At 39.3% G+C, this 16,958-nt stretch overlaps 1 pseudogene; it reads left to right on the top strand.

Annotated features, from left to right (window-relative positions):
* The first annotated feature begins 15,788 nt into the window (after positions 1-15,788).
* Positions 15,789-16,717, top strand: LOC138922309 (ligand-dependent nuclear receptor corepressor-like protein; annotated as a pseudogene).
* The last annotated feature ends 241 nt before the right edge of the window (positions 16,718-16,958 follow it).

The raw sequence follows: 16,958 nt of genomic DNA, 5'->3' as shown, positions 1-16,958 counted from the left end.
CCTACCCTCTCTCTAACCCCTGGTTATGTCTAATCTACTTTCTATTTCTATGAATTTGCCTATTCTAGATACTTCATATCAGTGGATTCATACAGTATTTGTCCATTTGCATGGCTTATTTCATTTAGCATAATGTTTTCAGTGTTCATCCATGTTGTGTCATGTATCAGATCTTTATTCCTTTTTATCATTGAATAATATACCTTTGTACATATACACTACGTTTTGCTTATCCTTTCATCTGTGGATGGACACTTGGATTGTTTTCACCTTTTGGTTTTAGTGAATAATGCTTCAATGAACATTGGCATAAAAATATCTGTTTGAGTCCCTGCTTTGAATTCCTTTGGATATATACTTTCAGCTTTCAACATCTGACCATGATGCGTCTTGGTGTAGCCCTCCTTTCATTTCTCCGACTTAGAGTTTGTTGAGCTTCAGGGATATATATTGTTTTTATCATATTTGGGAAGTTTTCGATCACTACATAGTCAATATTTTTCTGCTCTTTTCTCTCTCTCCTCTCCTTCTGTTACTTCCATTACACATAGGTTGGTGTGCCTAATGGTGTTCCACAATTCTCTAAGGCTCTGTTCATTTTTCCTCATTCTTTTTTCTCTCTGCTCCTCAGATTGCATAATCTCCATCAGTCTGTGTTTAAGTTTTCGGGTTTGTCCATCTTTCGGTTCAGATTTATTGTTGGGCTCCTTTAGTGAGTGATTGTCCAGCCACACCCTTGATGTTCTCTCCAGAACAGATTTTCTCATTTTTTTGTAATGTAGATAGGTTGAGAACTTTCAAATCTTCAATTTTGGTTTCTTTTTCTAACTTGCACCTCAGAACTCTTCCAGCCTCTACCCATTCCCCAGTTCTAAAGCCACTTCCACAATTTTAAGTATCTGTTACAGCAGCACCCTACATCCTGGTACCAAAATCTGTATTAGTTTGCTAGGGCTGCCTTAACAAATTACCACAGACTGGGGGGCTTAAACTACGGAAATTAATTTTTTCACAGTTCTGGAGGTGAGGAGTCCAAGATCAAGTTGTGGGCAGAGCTGTTTCTTCTGAGGCCTCTCTCCGTGGTTTGTAGGTTACCGTCTTCTCCCTGTGTCTTCACGAGGTCTTCCCTTTAGACGAGTCTTTGTCCAAATTTCTTCTTCTTGTTTGGACGCCAGTCATATTGGATTAGAGCCCATCCTAATGACCTCATTAAAGACCTTTTCTCCAAATACAATCACATTATGAGGTACTGGGAGTTAGGACTTCAACATACGAATTTTTCAGGAACACACTTCAGCCCGTGACATACTTCCTGGTATGGAACCTGCATCCTGTCAGCAAGCTGGGGTGTGGGTGCTCAGGGCCCAGTGTTTTCAACCTGCTCCTACCTGTGGTAGAGGTCCACCTTCCAAGTAGGGGCTACTTGGGGTAACAGAGCCCCAGTCCTCTTGGCTACATTTGCCTGGAATAGAACTTCTGCAACATGAAGCTGAGAACGTTAGAGACTGCAGCAGCCTGCTCTCCCAGGGAGAAACTCTCACCCTAGACTGCGAGCTAAGAGGAGAGAGAGGGTCTCATTTTCTTGTAAAGCTGGATCACTCCGACTTGTAGGAGGGGTGGAGGTAGGAGTGGGACATGGCTCAAATGGCACAGACTTGCTGTTCTTACCCAGATTTACTAGATTTTCCTGAGTAAATGTTTTTTAATTTGCTGTATGCCATTAGGACAATTTCCAGAAAATTTAAATTTAAAAATAATAATAATTTTTACCATTTTTTTTTTGAGGAAGATTAGCCCTGAGCTAACATCTGCTGCCAATCCTCCTCTTTTTTTGCTGAGGAAGACTGGCCCTGAGCTAACGTCTGTGCCCATCTTGCTCTACTTTATGTGTGGGATGCCTACCACAGCATGGCTTGCCAAGTGGTGCCATGTCCACACCCAGGATCCGAAGCGGCGAACCCCGGGCCGCCAAAGTGCAATGTGCGAACTTAACCACTGTGCCACAGGCTGGCTCCAATTTTGATCATTTAAATGATCGTTTCATGGGGAAATGTTCTGCCGAGCTCCTTATACCACCATTCTGGAAGTCCTGTCTCTATTACTTCTTGAGTCAACTTGGCTAGTTTGTGTCTTTCAAGGAATTTGTCTATTCAATCTAAGTCATTAGTTTGTTGGCGTAAAATTGTCTACTCTATTCCCATATCACTTTTAATGTTTGAAGGTTCTGTAGTGATGTCTTCTCTCTCTTTCCTGATATTATTTATTTGTGTCTTTTCTCTTTTTTATCCTTATTGGACTTGCTTGAGATTTGTCAGTTTTATTGATCTCAGACAAATCGTTTTTGGTTTAATTGGTTTTCTCTCTTTTTGTCATTTTTGGTTGTTTTTTATTTTTATTGATTTCTTCCTTTCATTTACTTTTTTCCTACTTATTTGGGTTTACTTTGCTCTTCTTTTTCTGGCTTCTTAAGCTTTAACCATAGTTTTGAGAATTTTCTTCTCTTCTCTTCTGAGTTTTTAATGCTATAAATTTTCCTCTAAGAACTGCCTGGGTATACCCCACAAATTTTGATATGTCATGCTTTCATTTCCATTCTATTCAAAATATTTTAAAATTTCTTCTGGGATTTCTTCTTTGATGCATGAGTTATTTAGAAATACGTTTAGATTCCATATATATGCGGATTTTTCAGTTATCTTTTTTAAGATTTTATTTTTTTCCTTTTTCTCCCCAAAGCCCCCTGGTACATAGTTGTATATTCTTCGTTGTGGGTCCTTCTAGTTGTGGCGTGTGGGACGCTGCCTCAGCGTGGTTTGATGAGCAGTGCCCAGTCCGCGCCCAGGATTCAAACCAACGAAACACTGGGCCGCCTGCAGCGGAGCGCGTGATCTTAACCACTCGGCCACGGGGCCAGCCCCTCAGTTCTCTTTCAAATACTGTTTTCTCTGAGTTTGAAAATTTTTGTAATTGAGGTCACGTTGGTTTTTAATATTGTGTAAATTTCAGGTGTACATCATTATATTTCAGCTTCTGTATAAGTTACATCATGTCCACCACCAAAAGTCTAGTTTCCGTCTGTCACCATATATATGTGCCCCTTTACCCCTTTTGGCCTTCCCCCACCCTCTTCCCCTTTGGTAACCACCAATCTGTTCTCTGTTTCTGTGTGTTTGTGTGTTTGTTTGTTTATATTCCACATGAGTGAAATCATACAGTATTTGTCCTTCTCTGTCTAACATTTCACTTAGCATAATACCCTCAAGGTCCATCCGTGTTGTCTCAAATGGCACAATTTCGTCTTTTTTATGGCTGGGTCGTATTCCATTGTGTGCATATACCACATCTTTATCCATCATCTGTTGATGGGCACTTAGGTTGCTTCCCGGTTGTGGCTATTGTGAATAATGCTGCAATGAACATAGGGGTACATGTATCTTTTCAAATTAGTGTTTTCGTCTTCTTTGGATATCTACCCCGAAGTGGAATAGCTGGATTGTATGGTAGTTCTATTCTTAATATTTTGAGAAATCCCCATACTGTTTTCCGTAGCGGCTGTAGCAGTTTGCATTCCCACGAGCAGTATATGAGGCTCCCCTTTTCTCCACATCCTCTGCAACTCTTGTTATTTCATGTCATTTTAGTAATAGCCATTCCAATGGATGTGAGGTGATATCTCATTGTAGCTTTGGTTTGCATTTCTCTAATTATCAGTGATGTTGAGCATCTTTTCTTTTCTTTCCTTTTTGGAGAAGATTAGCCCTGAGCTAACTTCTGCTGCCAATCCTCCTTTTTTTGCCGAGGAAGACTGGCCCTGAGCTAACATCCGTGCCCATCTTCCTCTATTTTATGTGGGATGCCTGCCAGAGCATGGCTTGAGAAGCATTGTGTAGGTCTGCCCCCGGGATCTGAACTGGAGACCCCAGGTTGCCAAAGTGGAAGGTGTGAACTTAACCGCTGTGCCAACGGGCCGTCCCCTGAACATCTTTTCATGTGCCTGTTGGCCATCTGTAAATCTTCTTTGGAAAAATGTCTGTTCATATCCTCTGCCCATTTTTTGATTGGATTGTTTGTTTTGTTGTTGTTGAGTTGTGTGAGTTCTTTATATATTTTGGAAATTAACCCCTTATTGGATATATGACTTGCAAATACTTTCTCCTAGTTGGTGGATTGTCTTTTCATTTTGTTGATGGGGAAGACTTTTAGTTTGATGTAGTCCCGTTTGTTAATTTTTTTCTTTGTTTCCAGTGCCTGAGGAGACATGGTATTCAAAAAGATACTGCGAAGACTAATGTTGAAGAGCATACTGGCTATGTTTTCAGCTAGGAGTATTATGGTTTCATGTCTTACATTCATCTCTTTAATCCATTTTGAGTTGATTTTTGTGTATGGTGTAAGATAATAGTCTACTTTCATTCTTTTGCCTGTGGCTGTCCAGTTTTGCCAACACCATTTATTGAAGAGACTTTCCTTTCTCTATTGTCTGTACTTAGCTCCTTTGTCGAAAATTAGCTGTCCGTAAATGTGTGGTTTTATTTCTGGACTCTCAGTTCTGTTCCATTGAGCTGTGTGTGTGTTTTGTACCAGTACCATGCTGTTGTGATTACTGTAGTTTTGTAGTATGTTTTGAATTCAGAGATTGTGATACCTCCAGCTTTGTTGGTTTTTCTCGAGATTGCTTTGGCTTGTTGTTAGTTTCTAATGTAATACCATTGTGGCCAGAAAGCATAGTTTTTATTATTTGAATTCTTTTACATTTATTGAGACTTTCTTTACGGCCAATCTTACAGTCTATCTTGGTCAGTGATCCAGTTGTATTTGGGAAAAATGTTAGGTAGAATGTTGGTTGATAGAGTTATTCGGGTCTTCCTTTACTGATTTTTCTGTCTACTTCATTTGTCATTTATTGAGAGAAGGGTATTGACATCTATAATAGTGGCTATAATTGTGGATTGGTGCAGTTCTTTTAATTTTATCATTTTCTGTTTTATGTATCTTGAAGTTCTGTCATTAGGTGAATATGTATTTAGTGTTGTTGTTCTTTTCCGTACAATTTGACAGTCTCTACCTTTTCATGACAGTCTCTATCTTTTCCTGTTTCAAAAATCTCTGCCTTTTGATTTTTTTTTACAGCATTCACAGTTAAAATGATTACTGGTTGTTGTGATTAAAGTGGTTAAATGTACCATTGTGCTATTTATTCATTCTCTCTCTTATTTGTGATCTCTTTGTATTTTTTTTCTGCCTTCTTTTAGAAGGCAGAAAATTTTACATTTTCTAATTCCATTTAATCTCCTTTATTGACTTGTTAGGAATAAGTCAATATTCTTTTCATGTTATCTGTACTCTTTGTTTTCTTTATTTTATAAGTTGTTTTAGGGTTTATATTAGACATCTTCCACTTATTGCGCTCTACCTTCTGATCATATTATTATCCTTCATGTATAGTATAAGCTCATTACAATAGTTTACTTTCATTTCACCTTTCCTAGATTTTAGGTTATTGTGGATATACATTTTATTTCTACATATATTAGTAACCCCACATGCATTGTTACATTTTTGTTTTAACCGGTCAGTAATGTTTTAAAGATGTTTAAAAATTAGGGAAAAGTGTATTTTGTATTTACTCACAAACTTTGCGTTTCCAGTGCTCTTTATTTCCTTGTGTATATCCAGAATTATAGTTGGTGTCATTTTCCTTCTGTCTGGAGGATTTTCTTTAATATGTATTATAATACTGGGCTGCTGGTGATGAATTTTAGCTTTGATATGTCTGAAATAGTATTTATTTCATTTTCATTTCTGAAATGTATGTTTACTGGATATAGAATTCTGGGCAACCATTATTTTTCTTTCAGCTCTTTAAAGGTGTTGCTCCGTTGTCTTCTGGCTTTCATTCAATCCAGTGAGAAGTCTGCTGTAATTCTCATTTTTCTTCTGTACACGTGTCTTTTTTTGGGCTGCTTTTACGTTTTTTCCTTATCACTGATTTTAAGCAATACGATTATGATGTGCATTGGTGTAGTTTTCTTTGTTTCTTCTGCTTGGGGTTCATTGAGCTTCTTGGAAATATGAGTTTATGGTTTTCATTAAGTTTGGAAAAATTTCATCCGTCAGTCCTTCAAAATTTTCAGTCCTATCCGTCTCCTCCTTTTTGGGAGTGCAGTTATATCTGTATTAGGGCACATGATGTTTTTCTATAGCTCGCTGATGTTTAGTTTTTTCCAATCTTTCCTCTCTCTCATTTTAGATGATTTCTGTTGTCTTTAAGTTCATTAATCTTCTTCTACAGTGTCTAACCTGTTGATAATTTTAACCATACTGTTTTTCTTCTCAGACATTGTATTTTCACTTCTAGATGTTTATTTGTGGTTTGTTTTGTTTGTTTCCTTTTAGATTAACAAAGGTTCTTTTACCATGCTAAAAATATAAAATATACCATCTTAACCATTTATGAGTGTAGCACAATTCAGTAGTGTTAAGTAAATTCATATTGCTGAGGAATAGATTTCTTTTACATCTTCCATATCTCCTTAAAATGCTCATCTTTCATCCTTCTTGAACATATGAACTATATTTATACTAAGTGTTTAAACATTCTTGCCAACTATTTCTGTCATCTCTGGGTCTGTTCATATCGATTGATTTTTCTTTTCATTTTAGGTCTTATTTTCCTGTCTCTTGCATATCTGGTAATTTTTTTTTGTCAAGTGCCACATAGTGTGAATTTTATTTTCTTAGTTGTTGGAGTTTCTGTATTTTTTTTCTAAAATATTTTCAGGCTTTGTTTTGAGATTCAGTTAAGCCATTTGTAATCAACTCTGCCATTTTGAGGCTTGCTTTCTTGCTTTGTTAGGTGGATCCAGTACAACTTTTAGTATAGGACTAATTTGGTCCCAACACTGATGTGATACCCTCTTGAGAATGTCCTTGTATTAGGAGGTTTTTTTTATTTGGCTAGTGGGAATATAGAGTATTACCAGCCCTGTGTGAGTTCTGGGATGGCTATACTTGAATCTTTCTCATGGTCTTTCACTGGCCTTGAGTAGTTTCCTCACACACCTGCATTGATCAGTACTCATTTGGAGCTCTTCCTGCGCAGATCTGTCTTCTCTCATACTTCATCCCATAAATGCTCATAAGATTTCCTTGTATGAGCTCTGTATCTTTAGCTCCTGGAACCAGCAGGCTCCGTTTGGGTACTTCCTGCCTGCACATAGCCTAAAAATTCTCTCCAAGCTGTAAGCTGGGGCAATAATATGGCTCACATCTTTTGTTTCATTTCTCTCAGAGATCATTATCTTTCACTGACTGTTGTCTAATATCTGGAAACCACTGTATGTTTTGTCCGGTTTCTTAGTTGTGTGTGGTGGGAGGATAAGTCTTGTTGTTTTCTTTTTAATCCAGTTGTGTTTACCCCATCATTGCTAGAACCCCAAATCTCAAAAATACTACATATTGATAACAGATACATACAGATGTAGTAAAAGTACAAAGAAAAGCACAAGAAGGATAAATTCTAAATTCAGAATAGTGGTTACTTCTGGGGAAGCTGGGAGAAAGAGGAATGTGATTAGGTATAAAAAGAGACCTATAGGGGGCCATCCCCATGGCCGAGTGGTTAAGTTCATGCTCTCCACTTCCACGGCCTGGGGTTCGCTGGTTCGGATCCTCGGCATAGACCTACACACCGCTCATCAAGCCATGCTGTGGCAGCCTCCCACATAGAAGAACTAGAATGACTTATAACTAGGATATAGAACTATGTACTGGGGCTTTTGGGAGACAAAAAAGAGGAAGCTTGGCAACAGATGTTAGCTCAGGGCCAATCTTCCTCACCAAAAAGCGTGCAAAAACAAGACCTATGACTATTTTTATAATATTTTATTTCATAAGCTGGGTATTGGGCACATAGGTATTTGGCTTAGTGTTAGTCACATTTAATATCAGTCCTGAAATATTTCACAATTGAAAGATTTCAAACAGAACAAAGGATTAAGTTTTTTAAAAAGACAAACTGAAAATGCTAGAAGAAAAAGCAGGTATGTCTTAGTGGTGTCTATAACCTTTTACTCCCTCTACAAATGGATGTATAATATGTAAGAAATAGTCTTCAAATTAATATTATCAATCATTCATAAAAAACATTGAGCCGGTCTTGTGCCCATTTCTTTGATTTTTGCTCTGAGAAGTTGATATGGAGAATATATGTATTTCCAGACTGTTCTTGACTTTTAGAAAAGTTTAAGGCACCTTGACTGAAGTGAGCAAACTAGAATCCTGAGTAGGGACAATGAGGTCACATTCTGTGGATTCATTCTTCCAGGTCTGCAAAACAGTAAGAAACCATTTCCTCAGTATTAGAGGGATCAGATAGCAGCAAGACTCGGAAAGCTTCACCAAACTGTCTTCTGTTTCTACCATATGCCTCCCAGAGGAACCAGAACTAGCAATTCTAATGGCCTTGCACAGTTGTAGGAGAACTCCTGCCACTACCATGCATGTATCTATGACTTTCCCTCCTTTATATTTTCCCCTGTGAACATGAAGGACTATAGTAGTAGTTAATTATGTTTTCCGAATATTTCTGATTCTCTGCCTTCCAGGACGTGGTAGGACTGCGATTCCCAGATTCTTGGTTTGGGTGGGGTCATGTGAATAGTTCTGGTTAATAAAGTATAGGTGGAAGAAATCTGTGTCACTTACAGACTAGAGCTTTTCATTGCTGGTGTGAGGCCCTTCAGAATCTTACTTCCTTTTGTCACAGCAACCTGCAAGTTTCAGTTTGGTGGCTGCTCTCTCAGCCTGGGTCCTGGAATTAGATAAAAACTAGAGTTCCCAGATGATCCTTGATGAGATTATGATACAATCAAGAAATAAACCTTTGCTGAGAAAGTGCTAAAAATTCCTTTGTATCATTCAGTTCAAATGTCCCTTCAGAGAGGCAATCCTTGACCACGCAGTCTAAAACCCACCGCAAATATCAGTTGCTGTCTAACACAATCCCCTGTTTAATTGTCTTCATAGTACTCTTTACTTTCAGAAATGGTTTTATTTATCTGCACTTCTTTATTCTATTCCCCACCCCCTGCCAAAAAAAGCCCCCAGAATACTCCATGAGAATAGAAGACTTGCCTGTTTCATTCACTGCAGTATTCCCAGCACTTTGAGGATAGAGAGACATGAAAGAATCAGATTAGCCTGATTTTTACAGGCCATGGTAAGTGCAATGTGAAGTCACTGAAGGGTAATGAGACTCTGACTACTTTTGGAGAATGGACTGGAAGTGGGCAACAGTGGAAGTGAAAGTAGATCAGTCAGTAAACTCTAGCATTGTTCTAGGCAAGATAAAGGGGGGTTGAACAAGTATGGTGTTTGCAGATCAAAAAGATAGGTCTTGTTTATGTGGGAATTAGGGAAGAGAAGCATCAAGAAGACTCTTAGGTTGCTGGCTTTAATAACTAGATAAATGGAGGTGCCATTTAATGAGATGGGGAATATAAGGGAAGAGCACTTTGGGGGGACTGTGGCAGAGAGTTGGATATCTAGAATTTCCTTCTGACTATGTTATGAAGACATCCTAGTCAAGATATCAATTAAACAGCTAGATACTGTCCATGAAAATAATCCATAAGCAATCTATAAACGAAAATATGGGTGAATTTGTTCTGAGCTGAAATCTGAGGACCATGGCCCGGGGCCTTTCTTCCCACAGGAAGAAAGGGCACCAAAGAAGTGAGGTGTACAGAGTGGTTATATACCGCCAAGCAGGACGTTTCACATATGATTGAAATGTCCCTCCCACAATAGTCACAAGATTGCCCTGTCGGCACAGCTCTTGATGGACACCGCAGGTAGTGGGTCTGCTATCTCAGAGGGCGTAGCAGGAGGCAAGTCTGTTGTCTCGAGCTGGGCAGTCACAGGTGAGCACAGCAATCAGTTTCTAGCCTAAGGAAAGACGCTTAAGCCTTAAGGAGATGCCAACTTTGGGAGAGGGAGGGAAGTTGCACCTTTATCTCAAGGGCCTTTGTTCTTGCCATAGGGAATATCTAAAGCAGATATACAATGCATGCTCAACAGCCACGGTCAGGCCCTTTTGGAAAGACAAGGTGAGGCCGAATTAGGTTTACACCAAATGGCTTCCTCATATTCTCCAATATATCCTATTGCTTGCCATTTTTATTTGTCAATACAAACAAGTTGAACTCAGATTTGGGATGCAGATATAAACCTGAGAATTTATAAACCATTTAAGATCACCTGTGTTGGGGAAGTGGGAGAATTCCTCCCCCACCCCTTTTTCTTAAGGTTCTTATGGCTGGTCAAATAATTTAAAAGGCAGGTTAGCAGGAGAAAAATCAAACAAAGTTTAATAGCATGTATACATGGGAGAAACTCAGGAGAAACAGTAACTCAGTCATCTGGCTGAGGCTGCCTGTTTAAATTTCTTCAGCTACAGACAAGGAGGATGTTGGGGGTAGTGATTTGGAGCTTCAAAGGGGAGGAAGGCAACTCCTGGAAATGGAAAAGCAAATGTTTGGTAAATAGAACTTTGATAAGAATGGGCTTAGCAAGGATCCTCCCAGTCTACCAGATACCCAGAGTTATCTAAGGTGATGGCTTGTCCTGGGGACTGGCCTTTATTTTAAATTTCTTTTAGTCAGTTGGGGAGAAGGTGGAATGTTCTTCCTGAGTCTTCTGAGCTTTTATTTTCTTCAGCTTGAAATAATCCACATACCAGAGTGGTGCATCTTGCGGTGGGCGGGGCGGGGGTGTGGGCATGCCCTGAACCCCATCACCTGCATAGGAAAAATAGATTTCAACATTTAGGGGTTAGATAGTATAAGAGGAGCCACTAAAAGTGAGAGAAGCATGGGCTATCCAGAAACCCAACAAGAAAAGTATTTCAAGGAGCAAGTACTCAACTGCTTTGAATGCTGCTAAGAACTCATTTAAGAGAACAGAGAATTTATATTTTTTTCAGCTTTGTTGAGGTATAATTAACATTAAAAAATTGTACATAGTTAATGTATACATTGTGATGAAGTTGGACAATATGCTTACACCCATGATACCATCACCACAATCCTGGTAATAAATATATCCATCACCTCCAAAAGATTTCTTACGTCCCTTTGCTTTTGTGTGTGTGTGTGGGAAGAACATTTAACATAAGACTTATCCTCTTAAGTTTATAATGTTGTAGATCTCTAGAACTTATGTATCCTGCATAACTAAAACTTGATGCTGAACAACAACTCTCCATTTTCCCCACTCCCGTCCCCTGGCAACCACCAATCTATTTTCTGCTTGTCTAAGTTTGACTATTTTAGATACCTCCTATAGGAGAAATCATGCTATATTTGTCATTCTGTGACTGACTTGTTTCAGTTAGCATAATATCTTTTTTTTTATTGAGTTAATGATAGGTTACAATCTTGTGTGATTTCAGTTGTACATTAATATTTGTCATTCGTGTTGTAGGTGCACCATTTCACCCTTTGTGCCCGCCCCCCACCCCCCCTTTCCCCTGGTAGCCACTAATCTGTTCTCTTTGTCCACATTTTTAAATTCCTCCTATGAGTGGAGTCATACAGAGATTATCCTTCTCTAACTGGCTTATTTCACTTAACGTAATTCCCTCAAGGTCCATCCATGTTGTTGCAAATGGGATGATTTTGTTCTGTTTTGCAGCTGAGTAGTATTCCATTGTATATATATACCACAACTTCTTTATCCATTCATCTGTTGATGGGCACTTAGGTTGCTTCCATGTCTTGGCTATTGTAAATAATGCTGCAGTGAACATTGGGGTGCATAGGACTTTTGGGATTGCTGACTTCAAGCTCTTTGGATAGATACCCAGTAGTGGAATGGCTGGATCGTATGGTAGTTCTATTTTTAGTTTTTTGAGGAATCTCCATACTGTTTTCCATAGCGGCTGCAGTAGTTTGCATTCCCACCAGCAGTGTATGAGGGTTCCATTCTCTCCACAACCTCTCCAACATTTGTTACTATTAGCTTTAGATATTTTTGTCATTCTAATGGGTGTAAGGTGATATCTCAGTGTAGTTTTCATTTGCATTTTCCTGATGATCAGCGATGATGAGCGTCTTTTCATGTGCCTATTAGCCATCTGTATATCTTCTTTGGAGAAATGTCTGTTCATGTCTCCAGCCCATTTTTTGATCGGGTGGTTTGATTTTTTGTTGTTGAGTTGTGAGAGTTCCTTATATATTATGGATATCAAGCCTTTGTCAGATATATGACTTGCAAATATTTTTTCCCAGTTAGTGGGTTGTTTTTTTTGTTTCAATCCTGTTTTCATGTGCCTTGAAGAAGCTCTTTAGTCTGATGAAGTCCCATTTGTTTACTCTTTCTGTTGTTTCCCTTCTCTGAGAAGACATGGTGTCCGAAAAGATCCTTTTAATACTGATGTCAGAGAGTGTACTTGCCTACGTTTTCTTCTAGAAGCCTTATGGTTTCAGGTCTCACCTTTAGGTCTTTGATCCATTTTGAGTTTATTTTAGTGAATGGTGAAAAAGAATGGTCAGTTTTCATTCTTTTACATGTGGCTTTCCAGTTTTCCCAGCACCATTTTTGGAAAAGACTTTCTTTTCTCCATTGTATGCACTCAGCTCCTTTGTCGAAGGTAAGCTGTCCATAGATGTGTGGTTTTATTTCTGGGCTTTCAATTCTATTCCATTGATCTGTTCACCTGTTTTTGTACCAGTACCATGCTGTTTTGATTACTGTAGCTTTGTAGTAAGTTTTGAAGTCAGGGATTGTGATGCCTCCCGTTTTGTTCTTTTTTCTCAGGATTGCTTTAGCAATTCGGGGTCTTTTGTGGCCCCATATAAATTTTAGGATTCTTTGTTCTAATTCTGTAAAGAATGTCATTGGGATTCTGATGAGATAGCGTTGAATCTGTAGATTGCTTGAGGTAGAACGGACATTTTAACTATGTTTATTCTTCCAATCCATGTACATGGAATGTCTTTCCATCTCCTTATGTCGTCATCCAATTCTCTCAGAAAGGCCTTGCAATTTTCATTATATAGGTCCTTCACTTCCTTGGTTAAATTTACCCCGAGGTATTTTATTCTTTTTGTTGCGATTGTGAATGGTATTCAGTTAGCATAATATCTTCCGGGTCCATCTATGCTTTTACAAATGGTAGTATTTCCTTAATTTTTAAGTTTGAATAATGTTTAATTGTGTGTCTATCTCGCATTTTCCTCATTTTCTTTATCCACTTGACTATTGATGGACATTTGAGTTGTTTCTATATCTTGACTATTGTGAATAATGCTGCAATAAATGTGGGAGTGTAGATATCTCTTCACAATCCTAATTTCAAGTCTTTGCATATATACCGAGGAGTAGAATTGCAGGATCATGTGGTAGTCTATTTTAATGTGGTTTTTTTTGGTGAGGAAGATTGACCCTGAGCTAACACACCTGTTGCCAATCTTCCTCTTTTTGCTTGAGGAAGATTGTCGCTGAGCTAACATCTGTGCTAATCTTCCTCTACTGTATGTGGGATGCTTTCACAGTGTGGCTTGACGAATGGTGCTAGGTCCATGCCCAGGATCTGAACCTCCGAACCCCAGGTCGCCAAAGTGGAGCACACGAACTTAACCACTATGCCATCGGGTTGGCCCCAGTCTTCCTCTATTTTTTGTACGTGGGATGCCACCACAGAGTGGCTTGATGAATGGTGTGTCGGCCCACACCTGGGATCTGAACCCATGAAACCCCAGCCGCCAAAGTGGAGCGAATGAACTTCGCCACTATACCACCAGGCCAGCCTCTATTTTTAATTTTTCTTTTTTTTGAGGAAGACTGGCCCTAAGCTAACATCTGCTGCCAATCTTCCCCTTTGTGCTTGAGGAAGAGTGGCCTTGAACTAACGTCTGTGCCAATCTCCCTCTATTTTATATGTGGGTTGCTACCACAGCATGGCTTGACAAGCGGTGTATGTCTGCACCCGGGATCTGAACCTGCAAACCTGGGCTGCAGAAGCGGAGAGAGCTGAACTTAACCACTACACCACTGGGCCAGCCCCTACTTTTAATTTTTTGAGGAACCTCCATACTGTTTTCCATAGTGGCTGCACCATTTTACATTCCCATCGACAGTGTACAAGGGTTCCAATTTCTCCACATCCTTGCCAACACTTGCCATTTTTTGTTTTTTGGTAATAGTCATCCTAACATTTGTGAGGTGATATCTCAATTGTGATTTTGATTTGCATTTCTTATCAGATTTGGCAATATGGAGGTTATTCATAGGAAAACGTATGAATCAAAGAGGAGGAAAAGAGAGTCCACGTAGAACTCTTTCAAGAAGTTTTGCTATGAAAGCAAGCAGAGAAATAGGCTCAGCTAGAGGGATTACGGGGTAAAGAAAAGTGGTGTTTTGTCTTTGTTTTTTTAAGGTGAGCGATATTACAACATTTTTTATGATGAAGAGACCATCCAGCCTGAGGAGAGATTGATGATGCAGTAAAGAGAGGGGATAAGGAAAACAACTAAACCCCTAAGTGGGTAGCAGACATAGGAGTCCAGATCACAGCTGGAAAGACTGAAGATTAACAGAAGAAAAGCCACTTCCTTCTCTTTAATATGATGCAGAAGATAAATGCAGTTGTAGGAAGGATTGTACATTTAGTGGTGGGATGTGGGAGAAGTTCCCTATCTCGTGACTTTTTTCTGAAGTGTAAAGGAAAATCATTGGCCAAGAGAGAACATACAAAATAGTCATCGCGGAGAGCGAAAAAGTAAGTTTTCTAAAACCCTGGAAAAGGATGACCAGCTTAAGGTTTGTGATCAGGAATTTAAAGAAAGCTTGTCAACCTGAAAGCCAGTTCTTTGTGGCCAGGAAAGAGGGCAATAATGAAAAGTGTTCTAGAGAGAGCAAATACAGTGATTGTTGTAGCTTCTTATTTACCCTAAATGATCACTTAAAGTGTATAAGTACATTATAATCTATAACAATGTTAAAGAAAATATATAGCTAACAGAAGTTGGCAAGTAGAAGGAGCAAAGAAGTGTGAGAGGTTAGGTGTGTAAGTATCTTCATCTCGCACAGAGTGAGGAGCTAATGTATAATTTTGAAAGTTGAAAATCCAAAAAAACAGATGTTTGAAGTACTTACCTTATTTAAATTATACGGTTTATCATAAAATAACTAAAATACTAAGAGGAAATAGTTTAAATTATCTAAATCCTCACCTGTCATAAGTGAATCCACAATGTCAAAAATTGATAAAACAATTAGTGATTGAGATCCTTTAATTTATAAATATGGAGGCAGTCACCGGAAGAAATAAAAAACAAAGTGAAAAGTAATTGCCTGTGGAGAACTTTTGTCCCTCATTATTATTTTGTATGACTTGATTTTTTTCATAACAAATGTATGCGTTAGTATACTTTAATAAAATTAAAACAGAAACTATTTAACTGCGAATGAAGGCCTTGAAGTCAGGGCCAAGCTTTGATACAACTGGGTAGGTTTTGTCGAGGTGACATTTATTTCCAGCCCCTTCCCGTGCCCTCTGATTGGCTCTCTCGGAATTGGTTTTCTCCCAGTATCAAAGGGATTCACTGCCCTCCTGCCCCTGGCTTCCTCCCGCCTTCACTGAGGAAAAGCACATCTCTGGTTGTTTTCTGCTCCTCAACTTTGATCATTACAAAATGAGTCTATTCTTGGTCTCATTCTTAAAATGATTTGTTTTTGGCGCTCCGGGGCTCGCGCCCCTGCCTCGTGCCTGCGCCGCTCGTATGTAAATGAGGCGCGTGACGCGGGACGCGGATGGACAAGGGAAGAGAGAGAGTGGCCGCTGCCCTCGCCGCCCGGTGCTGGAGCCCTCGGTGCGCGGCGGAGAGGAGAGGATGCCGGCGGGAACTCGACTCTTGGCGCCACCGTCTCATGCACTGTGTAGGTTTTGAGAGTATTTTAGAAGGGCTTTATGGACCACGGCTACGAAGAGCCCTGAGTTTATTTGAAGGATTGTCTACCATCTCTTGATTCTTCACAGTCAACACCAACAGAGAAACTGTCATCTCAGGGCCAGTCCAACACTGAAAGACTGAATGCCAAGCAGAAAATTAGCTAAATGCACTCTTTCGAAAGAAAGACCTTCCTCAGAACTGTGATCCTAACATTCCCCTAGTTGCTCAGGAATTAATGAAAAAGATGATACGTCAGTTTGCAATTGAGTATATTTCAAAAAGTGGTAAAATTCAAGAGAATAGAAATGGTTCAATTGGACCAAGTCTAATATGTAAAAGTATTCAAATGAATCAAGCAGAAAACTCCCTTCAGGAAGAACAGGAAGGCCCCTTAGACCTCACTGTGAATCGAATGCAAGAACAAAATACTCAGCAAGGGGATGGAGTGTTAGATCTCTCTACAAAGAAAACCAGCATAAAATCTGAAGAGTCGTCCGTATGCGATCCTTCTTCTGAAAATTCAATGGCTGGGAGACTACAGAGAAACAGAGAGGACTATGTGGAGAGAAGTGCTGAGTTTGCAGATGGTTTGCTCTCAAAAGCTTTGAAAGACATTCAGTCTGGAGCACTGGACAGAAATAAAGCAGGCATACCTCAAAAAACTTTACTTCTCCACTTAGAAGCCTTACCAGCAGGGAAGCCTGCATCTTTTAAAAACAAAGCTCGAGATTTCAGTGATAGTTACTCATATAAAGACAGTAAAGAAACTTGTGCAGTGCTGCATAAAGTAGCCCTGTGGGCAAGAGCTCAAGCAGAGCGCACAGAAAAAAGTAAACTCAATCTAATTTAAAGAAAAAAATGAAAGCCTACAATATGAAACTTCACGTCCTACTGTACAGTTAAAAATTCCTCAACTACGAGTAAGTTCTGTTTCAAAACCACAACCTGATGGTCCTGGTCTGCTGGATGTTATGTATCAAGTTTCCAAAACCTCTCCAGTCC

Source organism: Equus caballus, unplaced genomic scaffold (assembly GCF_041296265.1).
Source record: "Equus caballus isolate H_3958 breed thoroughbred unplaced genomic scaffold, TB-T2T haplotype2-0000748, whole genome shotgun sequence".
Lineage (NCBI taxonomy): Eukaryota > Metazoa > Chordata > Mammalia > Perissodactyla > Equidae > Equus > Equus caballus.
Note: the sequence above shows the minus strand (reverse complement) of the source record. Positions and strands in the feature narration are given on the sequence as shown.